The sequence below is a fragment of the Haliaeetus albicilla genome, chromosome 18 (genome assembly GCF_947461875.1).
Source record: "Haliaeetus albicilla chromosome 18, bHalAlb1.1, whole genome shotgun sequence".
In the NCBI taxonomy this organism is placed as follows: domain Eukaryota; kingdom Metazoa; phylum Chordata; class Aves; order Accipitriformes; family Accipitridae; genus Haliaeetus; species Haliaeetus albicilla.
The window spans coordinates 22,025,281-22,048,609 of record NC_091500.1 but is presented as its reverse complement, the minus strand read 5'-3'; the positions used below and the strand labels follow the sequence as shown (position 1 = coordinate 22,048,609).

Below are 23,329 nucleotides of genomic sequence, written 5' to 3'. Positions count from 1 at the left end.
TTAGTCATTTGAGGACCCCATGGCGAGCCGGCATAGCCAGCCTGGCCACCTCCTTGCTGTTGTGTGCCCACACGAAGCAGAGGAAGGCTGGCTCAGGCTGTACACACAAACTGCTGCCACACAAGTGTAGACATAGGCATAACATGCGTGTGTACTTCTCCGCTCAGCTGGCCCGGAGCTTGCCGAGACACTAAGTTGTATCATTATGTAGATCTTGGATTATATTATCCATCCTGGAAACATGTATTTTCACTCACATGCAGTTTGAAGACCAATTTTTTTTTTCTTTGTATCTTCTTCATGATCTTTGTGTTGATGGGTCTGTTTCTTTTAACTTCAGTGACCTTCAAGACTGTGCAAGTGCTTTGCAAACATGCAAGAAGATGAGTCTCTGCCTGAATGAGATTATAATCTTTGAAGGCAACAGCAAACACTGAGCATGTGGATAACTCCTGAGAGCAGGTCGGAGAAAAGCTGGTCAAAAAACAACATTGTCGATAGGAGCTAAGTGTTAAAATTCCAAACGTTTCAAAACTAATTATGTTCTCTGATTTTCCTAAATTGTCATTAATCATGGTTATTATTCTTTGTGCTTTCTCGTGAAGATGCCACAGTGTTTCTTAATGTCCTTTCCATTGATTTATCAGAGACTGAGATTTTAGCATGTAAACATTTTAGTAGCTGTTTTAGTAATGCTATGTCAAAATATTGGATGAAAAACAATTAAGCAGCTCAACACTTTCACAAAATAAGAAAAATTACTGTGTTGCAAAGAGTTTTGTTTGATGAAAAAGTCATTCTTGCCAAAATAATTTATTGAGAAAAAGCCAACTGGCTTTTGCAGCTTATTCCTCTCGGAGAGATGATGCCCTTCAACGTGCACAATGCAGAGCCCTGCCCTAGGTTTGAGGGATGGTTTCCATGCCATGAATGAGTTGCTGCCAGGCAGCTGCTTGAGCATGGCTAAGTGTCAGCAAGGCAGTTCTTCCCTGACCCAAGGCAGAGAAACCTTTCCTACTGTACCCAAATCCTGACTCTTTTTCCCTGCTTTGTAGTCTGTGACATAGAACTCAGTTAATTCATGTGCATAGTTTTATTTCCATCAGGGCATTTACAGAACAATGATACATTTCTTCATTGGGATTTAAGGCTCTGTCCATACCGCAAATTAAAACAGGTTTGGAAACTAGTCGTTGGCCCAGAGGTTGAGAGGCAGCTCAGGCAACTTTACACAGCGCTTGACCTGCATCTCCTCAGCATCTTATCTGGTGCCCCTATGCCATCATAATTATTCTGTGGTAGGACTTTTCTTCCAGCTAAAAATGCCTGAAAAATATGAGGGTTTTCTCAAATACATTTTTTTTCCTGTGGTAGGAGGGCGGCCCCTAGTTTTGCAAAACCTGCTGTGTGGTGTGCTGGCGCGTGGAAGTTTTTGTGGGTGCAAAGCCCGGGCACGGGTTGGAGGCCGGAGCAGCGGGAGCCAGCCCGATGCAATCACAGCCGTGCTGGCTGCTGGGAACCGGCCCTCGCACGTGGCCCCTCCCAAACCTTGCTCAAGCAGGATTTGGGAAAGTTTAAGCTGGCATACACCAAAACACTGCCTGGAAGTGTGTTAACAGTTAAACAGCCTGGATAAGCAGTGGGCCAGGGCTCAAACCTGCCTCCGGGCTCTGTTTAAGGTGGCGGTGTGGATACTGTGATGCCTGTGTTCAGGAATTGGATGGGACTGCCTGTGACACCAGGTGTTGGCAGGGGTAAGGAAACTATGGAATGTCTTTTGATAGTTATTTATTGGGTCCTCTTTTAATTGCATTTTGGTTTGATGCTTCATTCTTATCCATTGAACCTGATGTTTCCCTTTGAAAATTACCAATTTTCTTCATTCTGAGCCTCCTTGAACGCTCGATTTCTCACAAGCACCATGAGCCTGCAGGCAGCCTCTCCTCTTTGCTCACCATCTTATCTTTAAGAAAATTACCAGTTGGCCAATGATTTTATTTTTTTATTCCCTTCTAGACGTTCTTTTCTGCTGCTCTTCAGACACTAAGATAGTGCTGCAGGGTAAACCTGCTACCCTAACTTTGTATCCCATTGGAAAATAAATGGAGAATATGAATAGCGAGCGCCTTCCTGTCAGAGGGGAAGCGGACCGGGCTCTAACAAGCCCTCGGCAATAGCTTTTCGTTCTTTTTACCTGGCCTGCTGCAAGCAGGGTGGTCTTTCTGTGGGGCATTTTCCTTGGCCATGCCAGCCCCAAGCAAACAGCCCTGCTGGCTCGGTCCAGCGCTGCTGTACGTTGCTGTAGCGCTGATGGATTTATATTAGCTGATGCTCTGACCTACTGCCCAAGGCAGAGTATAACCAGGCAGCATTTCTCATGCACCATTTAGATGATTTAAACATTTAGGAGTTTACATTAGCCTTCTCCTTTTGATGAATTCCTCATCTGGATTCAGAAAAAGAGCCTCATTACCTTAGGACAGACCCATTATTTACCTACCATTTATTTCTCAGTATTTTGCTCTCACCCAAGAGCACACTAACGCTTCCTGCAGCATGAACAGCCCCGAGCGCTGCCCTGGTGAGCTGACAAACAAATCTCAGTGACCATGCTGCAAGGAGGTCAGTATAACCTTAAAAAGGTTTTTAATTTCTGTTTAGAAGCACCTGCCCCCTCTCACGGCACTGAAAGGTAATTTTCCCTTGAAGACACATACCACATTTTCCTGGACCAGAGACAGTCTAACGCTGTATCTACATCTAGTGGTTTTCCCAGAACATTGCCACTGGCTCTGCCTGCCTGGGCTGCACCAGCCTTTGCCCGGCGCATCCGTCATCACCCAGGTCTGATACATCTGCAGTTATTCACCTGTATAAGCCCTAACCCGGGTTGGTGTGGGTGTCTCTGTGCAGAATAATACCGCAGGAGTGCCTATGTGTCTGTGCTGTTATGCCGGTGACTTGTATCTGGTTTTCTTACGTATATCGGTATCGATACAGTCATTAACTCAGTATCACCCCTGTAGTGCAGTTAATATTGTCAGTGCCTTTATACATCTACAGCAAATATAGCTGAAAGGGAGAGAAGACAGGAGGAGACAGAGGCAGTGCAGCTCAGCTTCATTCTTCATTTTTATTTCCAGAGACCATTATCACTGAACACAATTAGAAGATCTGGGTCCCGCACCCTGTCTCTACCTCGCCTCCGGATACATCGCTCTGGATGTTCATGGTTCCCCTGCCCACCGCTCTTTTCCACCCTACCCTGGTGTACCCTGACTACTTATTCCGTGGCTCTTTGAGGCTGGTGTTGCCTCTTTCTGTACACTTGCATCACACTGGACACCTGTAGGGCCTCGAACATGGATGCAGTTTGGATAACTGTTCCTCGAGGTGAATGCACTACACAGCCATAGGTGCCACTCTGGCTGTATCACACAGCGATGGGAGGGGGCACAACCCCCCTTGTCCCAGCCAAGGCTGTCTCTGTCACTGCACCCAAGTGACTTTCTTCGCCTGGTTCCCCTTCCTCGCTGCCTGTGCTTCCCCCTTGAGCCTCCTGCTTTCCACATCAGCATGCAGCTGCCTTCACTCCATCTCTCTCGGTGGCTCGGGAGAGGACCCTCATCCTTGGCCGCCCACCGCCGGGGAGGTGTGGTGCTCCAGCCCCGGAGCAGCTCATCTCCCAACCGCCAGCACTGCAAAACCGGAGCCGGGGATGAGCTGCAGGTCCCGGAGCCCTGTCCGAGATGTCCATCAGCGTGCCCCGTCTGCCTGCCAGAGCTGCAGGAGATGTCTTCGTCAGTTTGGATGGTGTCACGAGCTCTGCGGTGTGTTAAAAAGCCCCTCTTTCTCGAGAGCTTCTTCAGCGATGGGGGACAGGCTTTACTAGAAGCGAAGCTGAAGGCATGCCAGACGGGCAGCAAGATGCAAACGCCTGTCTGAGTAATTTTTGTATCATTGTCAAATCCACGCGTGCGAACAGCAGGAGCCAGACCCTCGAAATCATGAAGCTGGCACAACCGTGAGATTTATTTTTAAAGCCATTTGTGCCTTTCTCTTTGGTGCCTGCGCACGTTCAGAGGAGTTTTTCAAGATTTTTATTGCAGCCGCTGGCTGGGACTAGGCTGTCTAATTCGGTTTGCACTTAAACTGTACATGCCTAATGAGGCAATTCTCCTCTAAAGATAAAACCCAAATTCTCTATATAGGCGATTGAGAAAGAGGCTGGGACTTCTGGAAGCCTCTGGAGTTGGTCCCATAAAAGATATTACCCCTCTCCAAAAATCTTGCATTTCTTCAGGCTAGGCACCAAAGAAAGGCACACAAAATCTGCCTGTGGACGTCAAAGTAGCTCCTTCTCTGCACTGACTATACAGAAAATCCAGGTGCTGGCGTTTTTTTCTAATATTCGTCTGCCAGAACAGGGCTAGTAAGAAAATACTCAAAGATTCAGCATAAACCTGCAAAGCAAAAGTAACTAGTTGATTAGGCAGCTGCAGATAATTGCAAAAAATCTAGTATTAAAGATGGCCAGAAAATGTAAGTTGCATTCCCTGTTTCTTTAGAATTTAATTAAGGTGTGTTCTGGAATATTCAGTCAATAGTTTAGTAATGTCAGAATTATATGACATGAAGTATAGTGTAAAAGACACCTAAATATGATACAAAATGAAAAAATAATCCTAAATGATGAAGTAAAAAAAAAAAAAATCCAGTACTCAAAAATAAAGAAGAAATGGGTTTGTTAAGTCTTCTTTTCCTGAGAAAAATTTCTCCAAGTTAACTGGGACCACAAAACTTTCTCCTTGGGCACAAGGTCATTTTACAATGGAAATTTGTTTTATTAAAAAGAAGACCAAGTGTAATTGGTACCAATAAATATAAAATCCTACGGCCATTACAAGGCACAAACAGAAGAGACTCATGAAATACAAAATAGCTTCAATAAAAAGATCATTGAAGCAACTGCATTCACCTCCACTGAGGTCTCCCTTTTCTCCTCACAATTCCTGCAGGGTAGATGTGGAGTGGATGCATTCAGACAACAGGGAAAATTATTAAGATGGTCCTTAAACAAATCCAGTGATAACTGTCATCTAGTCCATTCAGTACAGACAAATAATGAATTTATCGTCAGCAGATTCAAGTGTAAAGAATCACCCAAGTCTTCCAAAAAAGGAGTCCTTTCCAGTTCATCCTCTAAGAGATCAAAAGAAATGAAACAAATAAGCGACTATTCAAAAGAAATATGAATCAGTCCCAAATACTGATCATGGGGGGGAAGATCAGGCATTTTTCATGCTCTCCTCCCCCTTTTCCTACCCACCCCGGCTCCAAACACACATGTTCAGCTGTAAATTTATAACTGCACTCTTTTGCACATATATCATGTTTGTCTGGAGATGAAAGAGTTTTGAGGAAGTTCTTTGTCAATCAGTGTTATTAATGATGTGGTTGTAAATCTCGCTGTCATAGTATTTACTGAGTAAATAAGTACTGTGTGACCTAGAGGAATATTTTCCCAGTGAGGAAACTGGTTTGAAAAAAATTGACTCATCTTTTTTTCCATTATTCCTCAAAGTCATGCATGGGGTTGGGCACTCATTCAAAGATGAACTCAGACAGCCTGTATCTTACAGGATCAGTAACATGCAGATTTTCTAGATGTATCACTTAGCCTGAAGTCCAAAGGTTTGTGCAAAATGTATGTATTTGTTGATTGGACTGGAAATAAAAGAAATTTATGTGTTTTTCCTATAATTCCTCTCTCTTTTTAAAAAATTTTATTGGTAATTTTTATTATTTTATTATGTGTATCTGTGCTTCCAAGTAACTCTAGGGCTTGCCTGGAAATAGACTAGGCTCAGCCATTAATTTCCCCTTTTTTAATCAGTATTATCAGCAACCTGCCTCAGTTTCCTCTGCTTTAGAGTCACCCTCCACACCATTGCTGGTGCAACAATTTGCTCATTTAAAGCCAGCTACAATCTATGCATGTGTCGCTAGTATCCCTGCCCCAGGCTGCTGTCTAGACGTAGCTGTGGTAGGACGGGAGGGCTGGGCAGAGGCAGCAGGAGGAATTTGTATTGGCAGCCAGGTCCCGAATGCCACAGCTTCGCCCCTCGAAACTCAGACCCGGGCTGTGCCTCGGCGCAGTCAGGTCGGGATCCAGGCGGTGCAAGTATTTGCCATCAGCCCCCGGTGAGATCATTCCCCTTTCCCTGCCGCTGTGGTCCTTCACAGTTATCTTTCTTTTATCCCATTGAAGCTTAGGTGGCTGCTACGTGCTCGGCATGGTGCCTGCACCTTGTCACCACCTGCAAGCTCATGCTGTCGCAAAAGGCTGTGGGCTGCTTACAAAGTGGAGCTGCGCCCTGGCAGCACATAGAGACTGCTGTGCTGAGACTGGCTGGACTCGCCGATAAGATTTTGGTGGAATTCAGGGCATTATCTTAAAGCTGTGGAGTCCTAAACAGCTCCTGGTCCCGTCCTGAGATCAGTAGAGCTGTTCAGTCTGGTGTTTCATCGGTACAAAGCAGAGGAGAGCTGCCTCTGCAGTGATCCCTGTGAGGAGTCCTCATCTTCTGAGCTGCTCTCCTCTCCGCTCAGGCATCGCCCCTTCCTCACTAACAAACCCCACAAGCTGTAATGCTCCTGCCATGGTTGCATCCCTGTGTTAACGCTGCTGCTCCCGAGCGCACTCACCTCTGCTGCTGTAGGCACCGTGGTCTTCAACATGTAACGGAGGTGTCCAGAGCACTGAATGGGTGCCTAGTGATCTTGTTTTGAGATCTGGCTGAATAAATACAGCCATCTTACCTTTTTTATAAAATCACACAACAGTTTAAGATGCAAAGGCATCACTTCAGGTCATCTGGTCCAACTCTTGCAGGACTCAAAGTCAGATCCAGCTTTGACATTAGATCATGTCCCTCAGGGTCACAGGCAGTCAAGTTTTGAGTATTTCCAAGGATGGCGATCCTACTAGAGATTTCAACAGGTTTCCTGGATTTTCTGCCTGCTGTGTGCCCTTGGCTCTCACATAAGCATCTCTGTGCCCTTCTGGGGTCATTTCTTACTGTGGTGTTTCTTACCTTGGAGGTGTGAGGGTGCTTTTCCTTCCTGGAAGCCAGGTGGATCAACACAAGACACAAGGTTTGCTCGACTCTGTTTCTCAGCTAGGCTGCCTCTTCTTCCCCCTCCTGCCCTTAGCCCTGCCCCATTTCAGTGAACTTCAGCAAGAAGCTGTCCAGCAACAGAAGTTACGCCTTTCTTTTTTGGAAAGTATCTAGCACATCAGGAGTGCCACCAGAAGCAGATAAATATTAGCTGTACCTCTGAGAAGAATCCATCGCTGCTAAGAGCTCGTTTTACCCCTGGATCTTGGACAGGCAACACCATGACCCTGCTATTGCCTTAACAATGATAGATGTGTAACTGAGGGCCAGATTCAATAAAATCTGTCTGAGTTACCCTGAAATCAATTTTTTTAGATCCCTTGTGACCTTGCATGGGACCAAACCGATTGTTTTTATCGAATTGAAATACACCATGTTCTCTGAAAAGTAATTAAGGTATTATGCAACATTAGTCGTTATTCAGAAGCTAACACAGGACATTTTATAATGCAATGTAATGAAATGACATAATAGAGTAAGTGATTTTGCTACTTTTTATTTTATCCTACATATGAATAAGTGACAGATACAAGCAAACAAATTAAGTTCATTTATTCAACAAAGCCTAATCCGTAGTTCTTTTGTATGCCTGCATTATCTGTGTAGTTTATTTATTTGTTTTTTATTTCTAGGGCTGTATGTTAGAGAAGTCTTTATGTTGAAGATAGACTGTATCCTGGCTAAGCTATGTGTGTGCATGATGGCCTGTCATCACTTCAGAGAGAAACAGAAGTACAATTTTAAAACAGACTGTGGTATCAGTTTTAATGTAGAAAAATGTCTTATAAAGTATTCTATTTTGACAGAGAGAGTAAAAAAAAGTGTATTCTACCACCTCTTTATTAAATGTAAAAATAGTATTCATAATAAATAGCTATTTGGTTGTTCTTCAGTTAGAAAGACATTAATATCGAAGTCTACTTATTACAATTTGCCAGAAAACTGAAAGACTGGATTGTGATGTTGACACTGACAGAAGGTAAGATCTCAAAGCATGACGGTATGAGAAGGCCCGGAGGGGGGGAAGGGTACGATCTCAAAAAGACAACTGATAAAGAAATGACATTTTGATTTAAAAAAAAAACCTGAAGTCATTTCTGTTTCATATGGAATGAACACCAGCTTCTCCTTTGTTTTGGGCCCTCTTCCGAATTATTTTTAGGCTTCCCTCCACTCCCCTGCCGGAAAGGCAGACCAGCTGCTGCCTGACCCCTCTGCCCAGAAGTGGGGTGCTGCAGGTGTTCGGTGTTGGGGGTCCCCTCTGCCTCACCCATCTCCCTCTGCTCCTGTCGTGCCCCGGTCAGGTTGAGTTTGATTCCCCACGTGCCACGTGTGCTCCCGATGCCATTAACTTGCATGAGGTGTTAGGCCAAATGTGGCTGGAGAACACCACTTCTAGAAGGAAATAATTTTGTCTCAGCTTAAAACCAAGGGGGCAGAAGGCCCTTGGTGAGTTCCCAGGGGCCATGGCAGTTTCGGACCCGCAGGAGAGGGGCTGCTGCAATGGGATGCAATGCGATGCGATATGGCACGCACCTGGCGAATAGGCAAGGATGACATGGCTGAAACCAGTCTAGTCTATTTGGAGGCCAGTAACTAGTGGTGTACCCCAGGGATCAATGCTGGATCCAGTCCTGTTTAACATCTTCATTAATGGTCTGGATGATGGGGCAGAGTGTACCCTCAGCAAGTTTGCGGGTGATATGAAACTGGGAGGAGTGGCTGAAATCTCATCAATTTCTTGGGGGGATCTCATCAAAGTCTATAAATACCTGAAGGGAGGGTGCAAAATGATGGAGCCGGGCTCTTTCCAGTGGTGCCCAATGACAGCACCAGAGGCAGTGAGCACAAACTGAAACACAGGAGGTGCTGAACATCAGGAAACACTTTTTGTTACTGTGAGGGTGACCGAGCGCTAGCACAGGTTGCCCAGAGAAGTTGTGGAGTCTCCATCCTTGGGGATATTCAAAAGCCATCTGGACATGGTCCTGGGCAACCAGCTTTAGGCTTCAGGAGGGTTGGACCAGATGACCTCCAAAGGTCCCTTCCAACCTCAACCGTTCTGTGATTCTGTGAAGCACTAGGGTATTACTGAGTTGAACTGCCCATAACTGATCCATCAAGGCATGTGCTGTGCAGCAGATGGTCCACTTGCATGAGAGATGTGCGCACTGGTGTCAGGCGTATATCAGACCATGGGCTTAGGTACAGAGTAACGCCATGGTGGGCTGGAGACAAGTGAAGACTGGTTCCTCGTCCCAGGAGCCATCAGCTCTGTGCAGCCTGTACAGCACTTGCCAAATGAAACGTCTGTTTCTAAATTCTTCCAGTGGAACTTTATTCAATCAGCAAATCTCTTCATTGCTTTATTTTGTCCTTCTCTTTACACAGTGATTGAGAAGCTTTATTATTAAAGTCTGACCTGTTATTCGTGTTTCAGTGGCAAGAGGGAGAGGTAGTCCTCTCAGCCACATTGCTTGTCGCTGATCCCCATCAAAACAAAAAAGACCAAAAGAAAAAAATCACTGTCTTCTGAGGTATAGATACCTCAAGACTTATTTTCTAGTTGCTTGGGACATCTGTAATTATGGGATACTTAACCAGAGCTTTCTTTGAGGAAAAAATAAGAGGAAGTCTATTACCTATCAACAACCTAGTTTCCTCTTTCTGTCTCCCCATGTGCTAGGCTGGCAGAGATTTCCCAATCTGAAATCCTAAAGTGTGTTGGGAGCTGGCCTGTGATACACTGTTTATAAAATAAAATCCATATTTTTTTTTTACCATAACAATTATGACTTTTTTTTATCAAAAGAGAGACATTGCCAGAAGTTATTGTGCTGTCTGGTGACCACCTGATCCTAAAAACTTGCCTTAAGGGCCAAGTTCACAATTCTTCATCTAACAGAAATGCAGTTGAGGTCAAAAAGAGTTTTTGTGGTTTAGGGGTACATGCTGTAGCTCTGGAGCAAAGCAGTAAATGTTTATATTGATTACACTAACAATGTGCGAAAGAAAATATTCTTTGTAAAAAAGAAAAATCAACTCGCAGACTTTAACAGTTAATCAGTACTATTTTGGAGGTAAAGTTGTATACAGTTAAAGCAGTTTTACACCAAAATAAATAGTACTAACCTCAGGCATTTATTTTTATTGCATAGCTACCTAACCTAGTAAATCTCCTAAAAATTATAAGGCAACAAAACTCTGGAAAGAGTATATTTGTATTTCAATGGACAAAACCATCAAAATGACCTTATACTGCCAAATGCTATAAAAGTTCGAATTATTCTTTCCCTGTTCAGTTCAAAAAATCTCTTAAATTCACTGTTGCATTTAAGGCTTTCTATGGACATCATGACTTGATTTAAACATTTCAGATTTAAACTATGTTCTGTCAAAGGCAAAACTAAAAATAGACATTGCGTATGTTTTGTCTCACAAGGACAAGCAACAAATAGAAGAACAAAAGGTTATTGAGTAAATATAGATTTTTGGATGGGGGGAGTAAGTATAAAGGTTCCAGATTTTTGTAAGTGCTTTTATGACAGACTGACACAAACATTAAGACAGTTTGACCTATTGTGTATCCAAACCCCAACAAAAAGTGATTTATGGCTTATTTAAACTTGTGGTACTGAGGTGGAAGACATTAATCTCATTATACGGATGCTTAGAATAAATCAAAACTGATTTGTGGATAGAACATTAAACTTGTTTTGTATAAAACTGAAGTTAAAAAAAAAATACCTGTGTTTTCTCAGACTACTCTCCCTAGCAAAAAAATTAGCCAGTAGGAATGGTTAACGAAAAGGAAGGTCTTCCTTTTTGTACATAGCAAATGTGAACAGCTGCTTGGCTTGAAATGTTTCCCTAAATCTGAATAATTGCTCTGGATCAAGGGGTCAAAGTATGAAATAATCATCAGCATAGCCCAGCCAAACTTTTGGAGGTGAATTATCCAAATGCCATTTAAACACATTTTCAGAAGATTTGATATTCCTTTTGTAGCAACAGGGAGCAGGGTGAAGCCAAGGGGAAAGAAAGCAGATTTTAACAGAAAAATCATGAAACTGTGGTTACTAGAACTCAGCTCAGGCTATAGTTTATTACAATTTACTTTTCTTAGGTGCTGAAGAAGTATCTTGTCAAAACTAAGGGAGATAGGTGACGGCATTTCATGTGTTCCACAAATAATATGTAACAATCAAAATAATAAAAAAGTTTGAATTTTTATATTGAATTTTGATCTGATTTTCTCGAGGTTTCTAAAGTGATCAGGACTTCATTGATATCAGAACTTCACCCGCAGTAACTTTTATCTTTGTTTATCACTGTCGTATGATTTGGGGTTTAAAATAGTAGGAACTTGGAGCAGGACCCTGAAGTTACATGTTACCAGAGATATGTGTAAAAATACACAGGCTTTTCTGTCTATGGAAGTTGAAGTACTTTCTAAAATCAGGTCTTCAGGTCATAAATTTTATGGAATTCTCTAATCTTTGCCATCTCACTAATCTTTACCATTTCCATTTTGCAGTGCCCAGCCAACAGTATTCAAGTTTTCAGTTATTTTATTTATTTTAGTTTGTTTTGTGAGGATACAGTAAGGCTTAAAAATAGCAAACCCCAGTGTTTCTGTTTGGACATCCACAATCAGCACATACTTGTAGGCACAGGATTTGGTACTTAATTGGAACAGTTTGAAAAATGCTACAAAATTAAATGTCAGCATCGGCTTTAGTTCACACTCTGAAAGTTTCCATTCTGCTTCTTTCAGAGTTTCTTTCACCTTGGTATGGATAATGCTCAAGCAAAAGTATTTGCTAGGAAAAAGTGGGGATTTCTCTTTTTACTTTGTTCTCTTTGGGGACATGAAAGTTATATTTCACTCAGTTCAGAAAAGAAATTCTAAGGCATCTAATCTCCCTCAGTAAATACAATCCTGCTGAATTACAACCTCTCATATAACTTCTGCGTTTGTTTAGCATCCATAGATTTACAGGTATTGCCCTCTGCCCAATTTCAATGTTCAGTAAGGCAGAGAAGGGATCTTGTTTTTAATCCGGCATAAATCCTTGGTTAGTTTTATGAGGCTATCACAGCCAGGGCACAAGGGGTGAATGTAACCCCAGGGTGTACCAGGAGTCAGGGATGAGCAGAGCCTCAGGGTAGGCTCAGAGCTGGTTTGAAGACTTTGGGATTGCTTTTGCTGTTGTATTTGCAAACTCTCGAGTTTGCTTTGACTCTTAGGCTCAAACCTTTTATTTGTACCTGGCTTTGAGTTAATAAATATTTAAAATCTGACTCTTGAAAGAAAAGAAAAATTAAAACTGAATGTTTCCTTTACACCCTATGGGGATGAAAAGGATGGACTCTTATCAGGAAACCAAATGGGAGCTGTTTCAGCTGAGTGATGACCAAATCTCCCTTTCAGAGCATACCTCTCTTCCCTTTGCTACCGCACCAGGGTTTTGCTATTCTGCAGGGAGGCCAGTGGGTGAAAGAGGGCCCTGCCTTAGCACCAGGACCTCCCAAAATGCAGGAGGTGAGTTGAGGGGAATGGGGGAGGGAGAAGGGTTACGAGGAGTACCCTGATTTCAGCACCTGGGTTGTCTCTTATGGAAAAGCTGGAGGCAGAAAGGACAGAGGGAGATGCTTTGGTGTTTGGCCAGCACAGGGTGTCTTTGGTGGCTGGCTACATTGCTAGTTGTTCTGTTTGGGTGGGTTTTTTTAAAAACTTCTTCTAAAATGTCAGACATTGATGCCATTTGGTAGTGGGATGTGGAGGAACGAGCCACTGCTCTGTGATGGTAGAGGGTACCAAATCCTAATGTAGTCAGAGAGGTACTTGCACTGGTGCACGCAATGGGAATACTCTGTGCAGGGCCACAAATTGTGCTCGCTCCAGAATTGTGATGTTGAGGAAATGTCCCATCTTCCTGCAGGGACAGGGAAATATGTGTAAGGAGATGTCATCTTTTAGCCTCTGTTTTCATGCAGTTTAAATCCAGAACAGACTATTGTATTATGACCCACTGAATTGCACGCAAATATATATATATTGAGCTCTATGACTACTTAAGCAAGTGTATTTTCATTCTCATAGCTTCCGAGAAACAAGAAATTAAATAAGAAATAAGAAAAAGGAAGGTAGCCCCCATGGATATTTGCAGCCCCTGCACTGTCAGGGAGCTGATCACGATGTTCAGGTGTTGCAAGGACCAGAGCAGCTTGAGGATCCTTGAACCAAGATGCAGAGGCAAAAAAAAAAAAATATCTCCTAGGTGCCTCCAGTCCAACCTGTCAGAAATTCCTGCTGGAGCTCAGACACTGGTAATCAACTAGATGCTGGTATGGGAGTCCAAGCTGCTGCTCCTCCTCAGGAACCTCAGGTGGATGCAGTATCTTAAGGCAGGCTTCATGTCTTGTGAACGTGGCAAGGACAAACCTGAGCCTTAACAGCTGTCACTCATCCACAGGGAGGGAGCTGGCTTGTGGTCCAAACCCAAGCTGCAAACGCCCCAGCGGCTTGCTGTCCCTCCAGCCAAGGAGTTGCAGTGTTTAATGACCTTTTCAGCTAGGAACACCGGGGATGAATTTGTTTAATTTCAGCTGCCAAAAAAGAATTTTATTATGCCTCTGCTTGTCAGATCAAAAAGACCCTTTCCCCGGAATCAGATATTTTCTTCCTACGCCCCTACCTATTAAGTCACATTTCAGCTTTTCTTCCTGAAAAAGGTAACACATTTTCTTCCACATAATTCTTTTCAGCCTCTGAATCATTTTGAAGGTTGCATTTGAACTCCCTCCATTATTTCCATATTGAAACCAAACCAAGAAGAAATATTCTAGGAATAGCTTTATTGTGTGTGAGGCAAGATTGCTTCTTGCCTTGATCAGTTATCTGAGATGACATCCAATCATTCTCTGAAACAATACTTTCTAAAACAGTCTTCCAAACTGTAGATATTCTTGATATTACCTTGCATATAACTGAATTGAAATGCATTTTGTGGAACTTGAAATATTTGACTCTACAGTTTTAACTCCTATATAACAGAAATTTATTCTTATTATTTACTACCTTGCCATTTTTTGTGTCATTTGCAAACACACCAGCAATGATTTTATATCATCTCAGTCATATAAACAGCTTTAGATGAACTGATACCCCGTTAGCAACTGTCTGGCTAATGGATACCTCTCCATCAAATATTTATTTTCTGAGATCTGTCACTGAGCGTGTTTTTTGATTATGTGATATGTGCTCTGTTAATTCCACATATAATACAAGTATTTTGGTTAAAGTACTATGCCGTAGTAATAAAACTGTAAAATTAGTTGTCTTAAAATACTCTGCCGTAGTAGTAAAATTATATAGTAAATATTAGTTGTCTTCTCTTTAACAACCTGCTGCACCAAAAAAGATATGATTCTTCCACTGGATTTGCCTTCTGTAAAGCCATGCTGGCTGTCCTGAATCATATTTTCAGTTTTAATTATTTGTTGATAGAATCCTAAGTAACTAGTTCCGTGGTTTGACCTGTAATGGCAGTCCTCCATTCTTTTGGAATATCTCCAGTTTTCCAAATTTTCTCAAATTGGACTTCACTGCTTCAGAGATCCCCTTCAGTCCTGAAGGTGTTGGAAGAAGAAAAAGGGTCTACTGATTTCCAGAACCTTTCAAAACTCAACTGGACAAGGCCCTGAGCAATCTGATTTAACTTTGAAGTTAGCCCTGCCTTGAGCAGAGGATGGGACCAGATGACCTCCAGAGGTCCATTCCAACCTAAATTTTCCTATAACTCTATTTTCCATTTTATATCCCAAATGCAGGTGATTTCCCCTGAGAGAGGGGAAAAAAAGGAAATAATCATATAGCTAAATGCTGTGTCGTATTGCATGAAGTTAATCAGATGATCTTAAATCTGGAATCCATTAATTTTTGAGTGGTTAACCTGGCATCTTAAGCATTTTCATGTATTTTTTGCACAAGATATTTCTTGTCTGTTCCGAGTGACTAGTGAGAATTAATGTGCTGGTATGGAAGATTTAAGTGGGAGAAGAAACTCAGACAACGCTGGCATTCATAAGACCTTTCATTGTTTCATTGGTTGCTGAAGCTGAAAAGGTTTCTAAGAATCTTTTGATCAAAATTAGTAAGTAATTGAGTGTCATGACGCTTGACAGTTAGGGATGCAATGGACTTAACACCTCTCCTTTGTCAGAAAGGAAAAGTGGAATAAACTGAGGGCAGCTTGAATTAGCCTCTGAGTCAGAGGAACACATACATAGTAGTAAGTTCAACCAAATATGGCAGCAAAACTCAGCACAGCTTGTTGCAGAACTTCAGTGCTACAGGAATACAGCTACCCTGGCATACTGCGGTAGAGAGCTGTGGCGGTCCTGCCTTAGCTCCTTAGCTCTATTTTCCCTCAAGAATTAATTCAGAATTTCAATTTTATATTAAGTGCAATGAATCAGTTTCTCTGCAGCTATATCTGAGAGAAGTACTGCGCCTTTTATTTTTAGATGCATTAAAATCAATTTATTGTGATTAGTGTTTCTCATTTTCTGAACTTCCTGCTTTCTCAGCTAACGACAATTAGTTTGCTAAGAATACCCAAGTGTTAGAGAGCAAAGTGCATAAAGCTGTGATGTAGAGTCAAATTCTGCTTTCATTCATCTCACTCTACAGCCTTTTTTATCCTGATTTCAAGACTCTGACTCCAGTCATGCACCTGTTTGACTCAAGCTGGAGGATCTGACACAGCATTAGCCTCTGCACCACCGTTTTTTGAAGACAAAGCGGCTGAGTGGGATTTTGCATGCTCTGTAGGAAACTTCCACCCATTAGTGTCTCCTGCAGCAGAGCTCTCCCCTATCCTGCCTTCCCCAAGGAGCTATTTCAGAGGGAGCAATTTCATTTGGTGCATATTGAAATGCCTGGTTTACTTTTCTAAGCTAGCCCATGTATGCATATTTAGCACAACTCTATTTAAAGGAATGGTTATTGACAGATGAATTTAATCTTTCCTGTGCCCATTTACACATGTGCCATGAAAAGTTCTACCAGAAGGGCTTAAAGTCACTACTGATGGCACTGAATGAACCCCTTAAGCTCTGTCAGCTAATGCTGCACTGGTGGACATGTGGATCCCAGCCCAATAAATTGGCTCTGAGATGGTACAAAGGTCTGTAACCATGCAGTGAGTTATCAAAATAGGGCTTTTGTGCTTAAAAATATGTTGAGGGCAGAAGGTTAGTGTCTAAGTTTATCCTAATCACAGACCCCCTCACTGCTCCCTGGACCACTTTGTCTCATCTCATCATGTTGTTTCCGAGGCAAGATCAGCTTGTAAGGCAGAACCTTTCCCTGTTTTATACACCCAGAAAGATGTCTGAATGCATATCCATTTTAATGTTAGTCATCATCTTACTTTTTTAATCTAATCAAATTAATTTTTCCTTCTTTTACCTGAGTAGGTTTTTAATGGCTCTTAGGAAACGATGCCTGGATTTGCTGTCTGTGTTCTCTCTGAACATCTGTGTTAACAGTGGACAGATTGTACGAGGTAACAATAATGTTACCACTGCTACAAGCCATTTCTGTCTCCTTTTCCTTACTAGAGCAAAGACTTTGCCAAATATTGTTCCCATTTTTCCAACCTCAGCCTGAAAAACGTGTTTCTTCCTATTTATCCTCACTGCCAAAATGAATTCTCAGCTTGAACACTGCATCCTCTTCCTTATACTTCATGCTTACTCATCTGAGTACCATCAAAGCCTTCATTCTCTGCACCTCTCACACTGTCTCTTGCCTTGAAATGTTGCTCTGGCTTCCAGCCTCTGCGGAGCTCATTTCTTGTCATCTCAGGTCTTGCTGTATCGTGTTAAGCTTTCAGACGTGATTGCTATTCACAGTGTAGCTTGAGTTGAGAGCCAAACCAGCACTTAGGCAGCTTTCAGATACCTAAATTGCAAGCTGTGAACCACGAATGTCTTTTCCTCTCCAAGCCTTCCCCTCCACTCAAAAGCCCCTACTCATGAAGACACCCAAGATGACCGTGCAGCACCCAGTGCACTCATTACTCTTCTCCAGTTCTGCAAGTGCCTTGAACTGTCCCATCTCAGCAGCTCTGTTCCTATCCTTGGACCATCCCCCAGTGCAGATATTCTCCTGTCTAATTTCTTTGGGCGGTCCCACAATGACAGAACTGGGCCCCTAGGCAAATACTTGGATGAAGGGGAGAGGGGATGTGTCCTCTTAGTGTCACTAAGTGGCTCCCAAACTTTTCTGCCACAACCTCACTTCCAGTTGCAGTTTATGACCCAGCTGCCTGTCTCAGAGAGGGGACAGCTAATGTTTTCCAACACTTGAGGTGGCTCACATCAGGACCCACCACTTCCCCAGATGTGTCCCAACTGCAGCCCTCGGTTAGAGAGTCTTCTGCTAGCTCTCTCCTCTGCCCTGTGTGATTTGTGCTCTTCACTGGGGAGTGAAAACAGTTTTCACCAGGAAGAGGAGAAAACATCTCCAACCGTGTTTTCTACACCATAACCAGGTATTTAGGGAACTGCCTTTGGAGGTCAGAGAGGTGGGTTTGACCCCACTCATTTCACCTCCACTCCTAGTGAAAAGGGGAGGGGAGAGACTGATTTCTTCACTCCATGGTCATGGTTTAAGCCATTAAATATGGGGACCAATACCTTTCAGAGTGCTGAACAGTCCCCATGCTCTACATCTGGGGGAGAGGCAATCCATATTCCCTTCAGGGGTAAGGTATCACACCACCCAACTTGCTGTTACCTACCTCCTTCCCTGAATCTACGCCTTCACCCCAATTTCAGCATCGACAAATTCTGCTTTGTTTCAACTGATGTGATTTAGGGAGTGGGAAGGATGAATGGCTTTTATTTCACATTAAACTGGCATTTTGCAAAGGGATATGGCTGGATTCCATTTCCATTATCTAGTTTGGCCATTATCTGACATTTCAGATGGAACTGATTTATTGAAATTATATTACCTCAGCACTCAGTGGTTACTCACTGCCTTCAATGGGAAATTGTTCAGATAATCCACTGGGGCATCATTTAAAAGGGCTGTCTAGAGTACTCCTGCAAGTAAGGCAAGCAGCATTGGATCAGCATGGCTAATGGCACCAAATGGGAGGCAAAGTTTAGTTGAAAAGGATTGAAAAAGTAACAATTTATGTGAGAGGCTTATCAGAAACACACTGCAGTGTTCTTGAAACTAATCCTATTGATTCCCCCTTCTTTTGATCTTTACTATTTTCCCTGTATCAGGCAAGTTGGAGGAATAGAAATGTGCTTCAGGTTCAGTTCATTCTTATTACTTCATTTATCTGTATTCTACAGAGTCTCACATAAAGAAGGTAATCTTTTATTTATCTGAAGAATATTTTACATGTATTATCCCATAACAGCCTTTTCTACCACTGCAATAGTGAAAGTTCTATCAGCAGTAGCATTATGAACATATTAGCCTAATTTTTAAAAATGTAATTGTAAAAATATGGTATGAGTTCAGACTCAATACTCAACTTCTCAGAGGGCAATTGCTTTTTCTTAACACTAGGTTTACGAAGATATTTGAGAAGGGGCAAAATTAAAACCAGGAGGAATTTCAGAATTAGTGTTGCAGAAGAGGCTTTCCTACAGTAATGCAGAAGATAACTGCTGAGCAGAGACATCTATAAATACCTAAAACGGGAACTAGCAGAAACGGTTTAGGGCATCTACATGCCTAGTCAGTGCAGCATGTTATTGAGCTAGCTGAGAGCATCTAATGTAACTTTGCACTTAAGAGATCCTAAAAATCACCTTTTAGTCCTTCTCTGTTTTCAAACTCTGTAACGAAAGTGAAACCCATACATCCTAAAAGCTTAACTTTGATGGTCACAACTTGCACAGGGACTGTCTAAGCTTTGAAAGTCTTGCTAAAACACATGCTTTTGTATGAGTATTTCTCAACCTTTTCAGATTAAGGTTTAGAATGTTTGGTGGGGGGGGGTCTTGTTCGTCTATTAATTTTTAAAAGAGACCTAATCTCTTATATCCATTATAGAAATTAAAAAATTCTCTCAGTGATGTTAATCACAAGCTTATAAAATCTACACATAGTCTAAGTGAGATTTTTATGAAAAATAGTGTGAAGCCCACATCCAGATACTCTTCTTTGGTTTATTAATACATTGATTACACAATTTTAAATCCTTTATGCAACCCTTCACTTGTCTTCTGGAGGCCACTTTGTGCCGCATCACACCAGGTAAGAAATGTTGCCGTAGGCTGACCAAAACTATTAGCTCTGGAAAAACTGGTCAATGGTATGCAGGAGCATCATAATGGTTCCCTTTTGGCCTTAAAATCTAAGAAAAGTACAGTCAAAGAGCGTTCAGGGAAAGATTAGCAGGAAACTCTGTATCGGTCTGCAGTGAGAAAAGAGAAGACCAAACCTTTAATTTTGCAAAGTTCCAAATTGCTGAACTATGCAATTACTGTTTATAACACTTCAACAGAAAGTGGGCCTTAAAAAAATGTTTTCTTGGCCCAGAAGAAAAATAATGGTTTTATAAGAAATAATTATATTGAGATTTGTGATTATAACCATTAAACCTGCATCTTTATGAGGCAGAATTGTTGCCTTGTTATATGCTAGTAAAGTAGACTGCACTAAAATAATGGCACATCTTGTTGTAAATGAAAAAGTCACTGCTGGCTTCATCAGTTTCCCCAGCTTCTTGTCAAATCTCCCTTGGAGATAACACCGAGGCATCTCAAGACATGGGCACTGTAGCCGCTGCTACTACAACAGCACTGAAGAGTAAATATTCTCCAAGCTAGTGTTTAGGTACTAGGGGAGGCACTGAAAATATTTCAGACCTCACTGAGGCCCAGCTGCACTGAAGTGGAGGCTGGCAGTGGTGAGGACCACTAGCCAACTGGTGCTGACTACGCCTGGAGGGGCTGCTGGTGGCAAAGGGCTGTGGGGCTTTGATCTTCAGCACAAAGTGATCTTGACTATCTGCCTCCCATTAAGTCGGAGCCTCCCTTTAAGTGGGAAGAAGTTCTCCAGTGGGAGAGATTTTGGGGAGCAAAGAGAGGAGAAACCCTGCCGGGCAGGACATCTAGGGCAGGTGGGGGGCACGGGCCTGGGCAGGAGAGGTGTGAGCAGGGGCCTGGGAAACCCTGGCTTAAGAGGATTCGGGAGCTTGCTGCTCTTGGGCTAGGAGCCTGGGATTTGGGAAGAATTTAGAAGTTTCTAGCACTGTAGTGGAGGGATCAAGGGATGCCATGTGATACAAGGGTTTAAGAAGTCACCATGAGATGAGGTACCCCTAAGAAGGAATACCAATGGTAAGCAAAAGTATAAACCACCAAAACATTTCTCTTCCTTGTCTCTAGCCCACATCCTCTTTTTTTGGTGTCTGGCTTATGGAAGTCATGTTTTCAAAAGCTTAAATGCCCTTGGCATAAGGGATGAACTAATCCAGATGATGCCCCTTAACTCTCAACATCTTTTGATGATATTCCTCTCAGTTGACTCTTAGACATAATAGGTTCTTACTGGCTCAGATGGAAGATCAGGTTTTGGACTAACTAAGGATAAGAATAAATGCTTAGATCACAACCGTCAGGAGAAGCCTCTGAAGATCAGTGTTGGAATTTGTACTATTCAACATGTTCAGAATTAGCCTGGAATAAAGGTATTACTAGTGAGGTGAAGGTCTGCAGAAATTATTCAGTGAGTTCAAAATTAAAGCTGAATGCAGAATGCTACTGAAGAAGTTCACCATTTTAAAGGGAAAAATGACAGATGAAATTCAATGTCATTAAATGCAAAGGAATTCACATAGGGAAAAATATCAATAACTACATGTGCATAGTGATGGATTCTAAATGAGCTGCTACTGCTCAGAAAATGAAGTTTTGGAGCTGTTGTGGCTAATTCTCCTGAGACATCAGACTAGTGTATAGCTTTGATTGCAAAGTCACAATGCATATTAGGCACTATTAGAAAAGAAAGAAACAGAGAACTTAATCTTGGCACTTCTCATCTTGAATTCATTACGCATTTCTTGTCATGCCATCTCAGGAAGAATATGGCAGAACTAGGCTTATCTACCTGCTAGACGACCTTCACCATTCATTTGTTCTGAACATAACAAATGTCCGAATACTTGAGAGGCCACTGCTTCCCTTGTGCAGAAAGAAATTAGCTCCTCCATCACTGTCTCTGTTGGAGGAGAGGAAGCCATCCCACCTTGCCTCTTAGCTGGAAAGCTAAGGCTTGTTCATGTTAAGGCGAACTCACGGTCGGAAGTAAATAAAGCTTGAAGTGGAAAGTCCACCCAGAGTTTGGGAAGTTCTACTAACAGAAAGAACAGATTTCCTCAGTGATTTAGTGTGGTACCAGGGATACCAGTGTTGGTTAGTACTTCTTCTAGTTGGTTAGTTCTACACCTAAGCAGTGCAGTTTGTGCTGGTGAGGGCAAGGGGCAACGACCTTGGAGTCAGTTCTTTCTCAATGTATTTTTGCTCTAGCCAAAGTATCCGTTCCGCTCCCTTTGCCCCTTTGGGGACATCATAGATTTAGCAATGAGATAGTTTAACCATCTTGCGGTCATCAATCTCTTTTTCTGAAGCCGTCAGATGACTTAAAGCTGGCCACTGTGATGACAGCATCTGAATTCCTTTTAAATGGTTTCAGGACAATGCAGCCCTGAGATCTTGGTGGCCACAGTCCTCTCAGGGAAGACAGATCTCTTCCCACACCACCAATGACCTGTCCCCAGACTCAGCATGTTCCTCCCTCCTCTCTGAAAGTAAGATGGGCACCACTGCTCCATAAGCCTCATCAAAGCCAAACAGCAGGACAATTTCTGCTGGGTCCAGGGACTGCCCTAAAGGAAATAATTAACATAAGAACATCTGTAATGGAAGCAATCCACATGAAAGGGACAATATATTTTTCTATCTTTTCTGCTTCCTTAATTTTAGTTTTCGTAGTCACCTATTAAATGTGATATTCGATTCAAGTAAATTCCTTCCCATACAGAAAAGCATCAGTAAAAGTCACAAAATACTCTTTTAAGAACTTCAAAAAGTAAAAACAGAAATTAGGAAGTATTTTTAAGGTTCAGAATTTCAAAGTCAGCATGAACTGTGCAGGGAGAACAAGACTGTCTAAAATGAAAAATATAGACAGGCATGTTTGTAGCTGGGTAACCTAAAAGCAGAGGCCTATATAAAAATGTAAGACTATGTGGTTTGCGGGTCAAATAACATAAGAGTAAAGGAAAAATTCTAAATTACTCTTTCTTCCTGCCAATCTCAGGAAAACAAGGATAGGGTACAAATTACCCCCATAATAAATATGGTTCTTACAGGTGACTGACCATACTACATAATTCCTTTGGAGATAAAGTTGAAGGGTAAAGATATGGCGTCAGGTTGGAATATGGTTTTAGAAAGACTGGGAATTCAGTCATCCATGGTGAGCTTATCTCCCTGTTTGTACAAGCAGTTGAAGTGGTAACAACTCTTGTAATTTTATCTTAGGTTTCCTGATATCTGATAGCTTTCTTAAACCTCAACTATGAAAGTCATAGGATTATGAAAAAAAACCCCAACATTCATCAAAAAACAAAAATGCTTAAGACTTATGCCTTAAGAGAAAAGCCAGAAAGTATGACCAAAATGCACTCTAAAAATAGCAGAAAGAGAACAAAGAGAGTGCCACAATCTCCTGTTTAATCAAAGTATCCTAGTTAAATTGATCATACTATTTTTTTGGTGGATGACTTGACTTTTCAAACTTTGGGACTGGCAAAAGTCCAAAAGGATAACTTTTTAAACAAAAATCAAGCTTACCTGACTGACTGAGTAGCAGAAACTTCCACCAGACCAGAACCAACCTGTATAAAACTGATTCCTTATCTTGTACTGGATGCATGAATTGCATGGCAGAAAATGTATTGCACATGTCAGAACGGTGTTTGGGAAAAAGCTACTGACTGAACATCAGATTTCCTAATGGCAGTTAGGCCAAAAGTAATTTAAGTATCATGGCTGCATTCATGGAAATCCCTCCATAGTACTAGAATGCATAACCTACTGTT

At 42.1% G+C, this 23,329-nt stretch overlaps 1 long non-coding RNA gene across 1 annotated transcript; it reads left to right on the top strand.

Annotated features, from left to right (window-relative positions):
• The first annotated feature begins 1,623 nt into the window (after positions 1–1,623).
• On the top strand, positions 1,624–5,763 carry LOC138689728 (uncharacterized). The gene is made up of 2 exons (XR_011328631.1): positions 1,624–1,754; positions 3,144–5,763. It is a non-coding gene; the product is annotated as an uncharacterized lncRNA (long non-coding RNA).
• Positions 5,764–23,329: the final 17,566 nt, after the last annotated feature.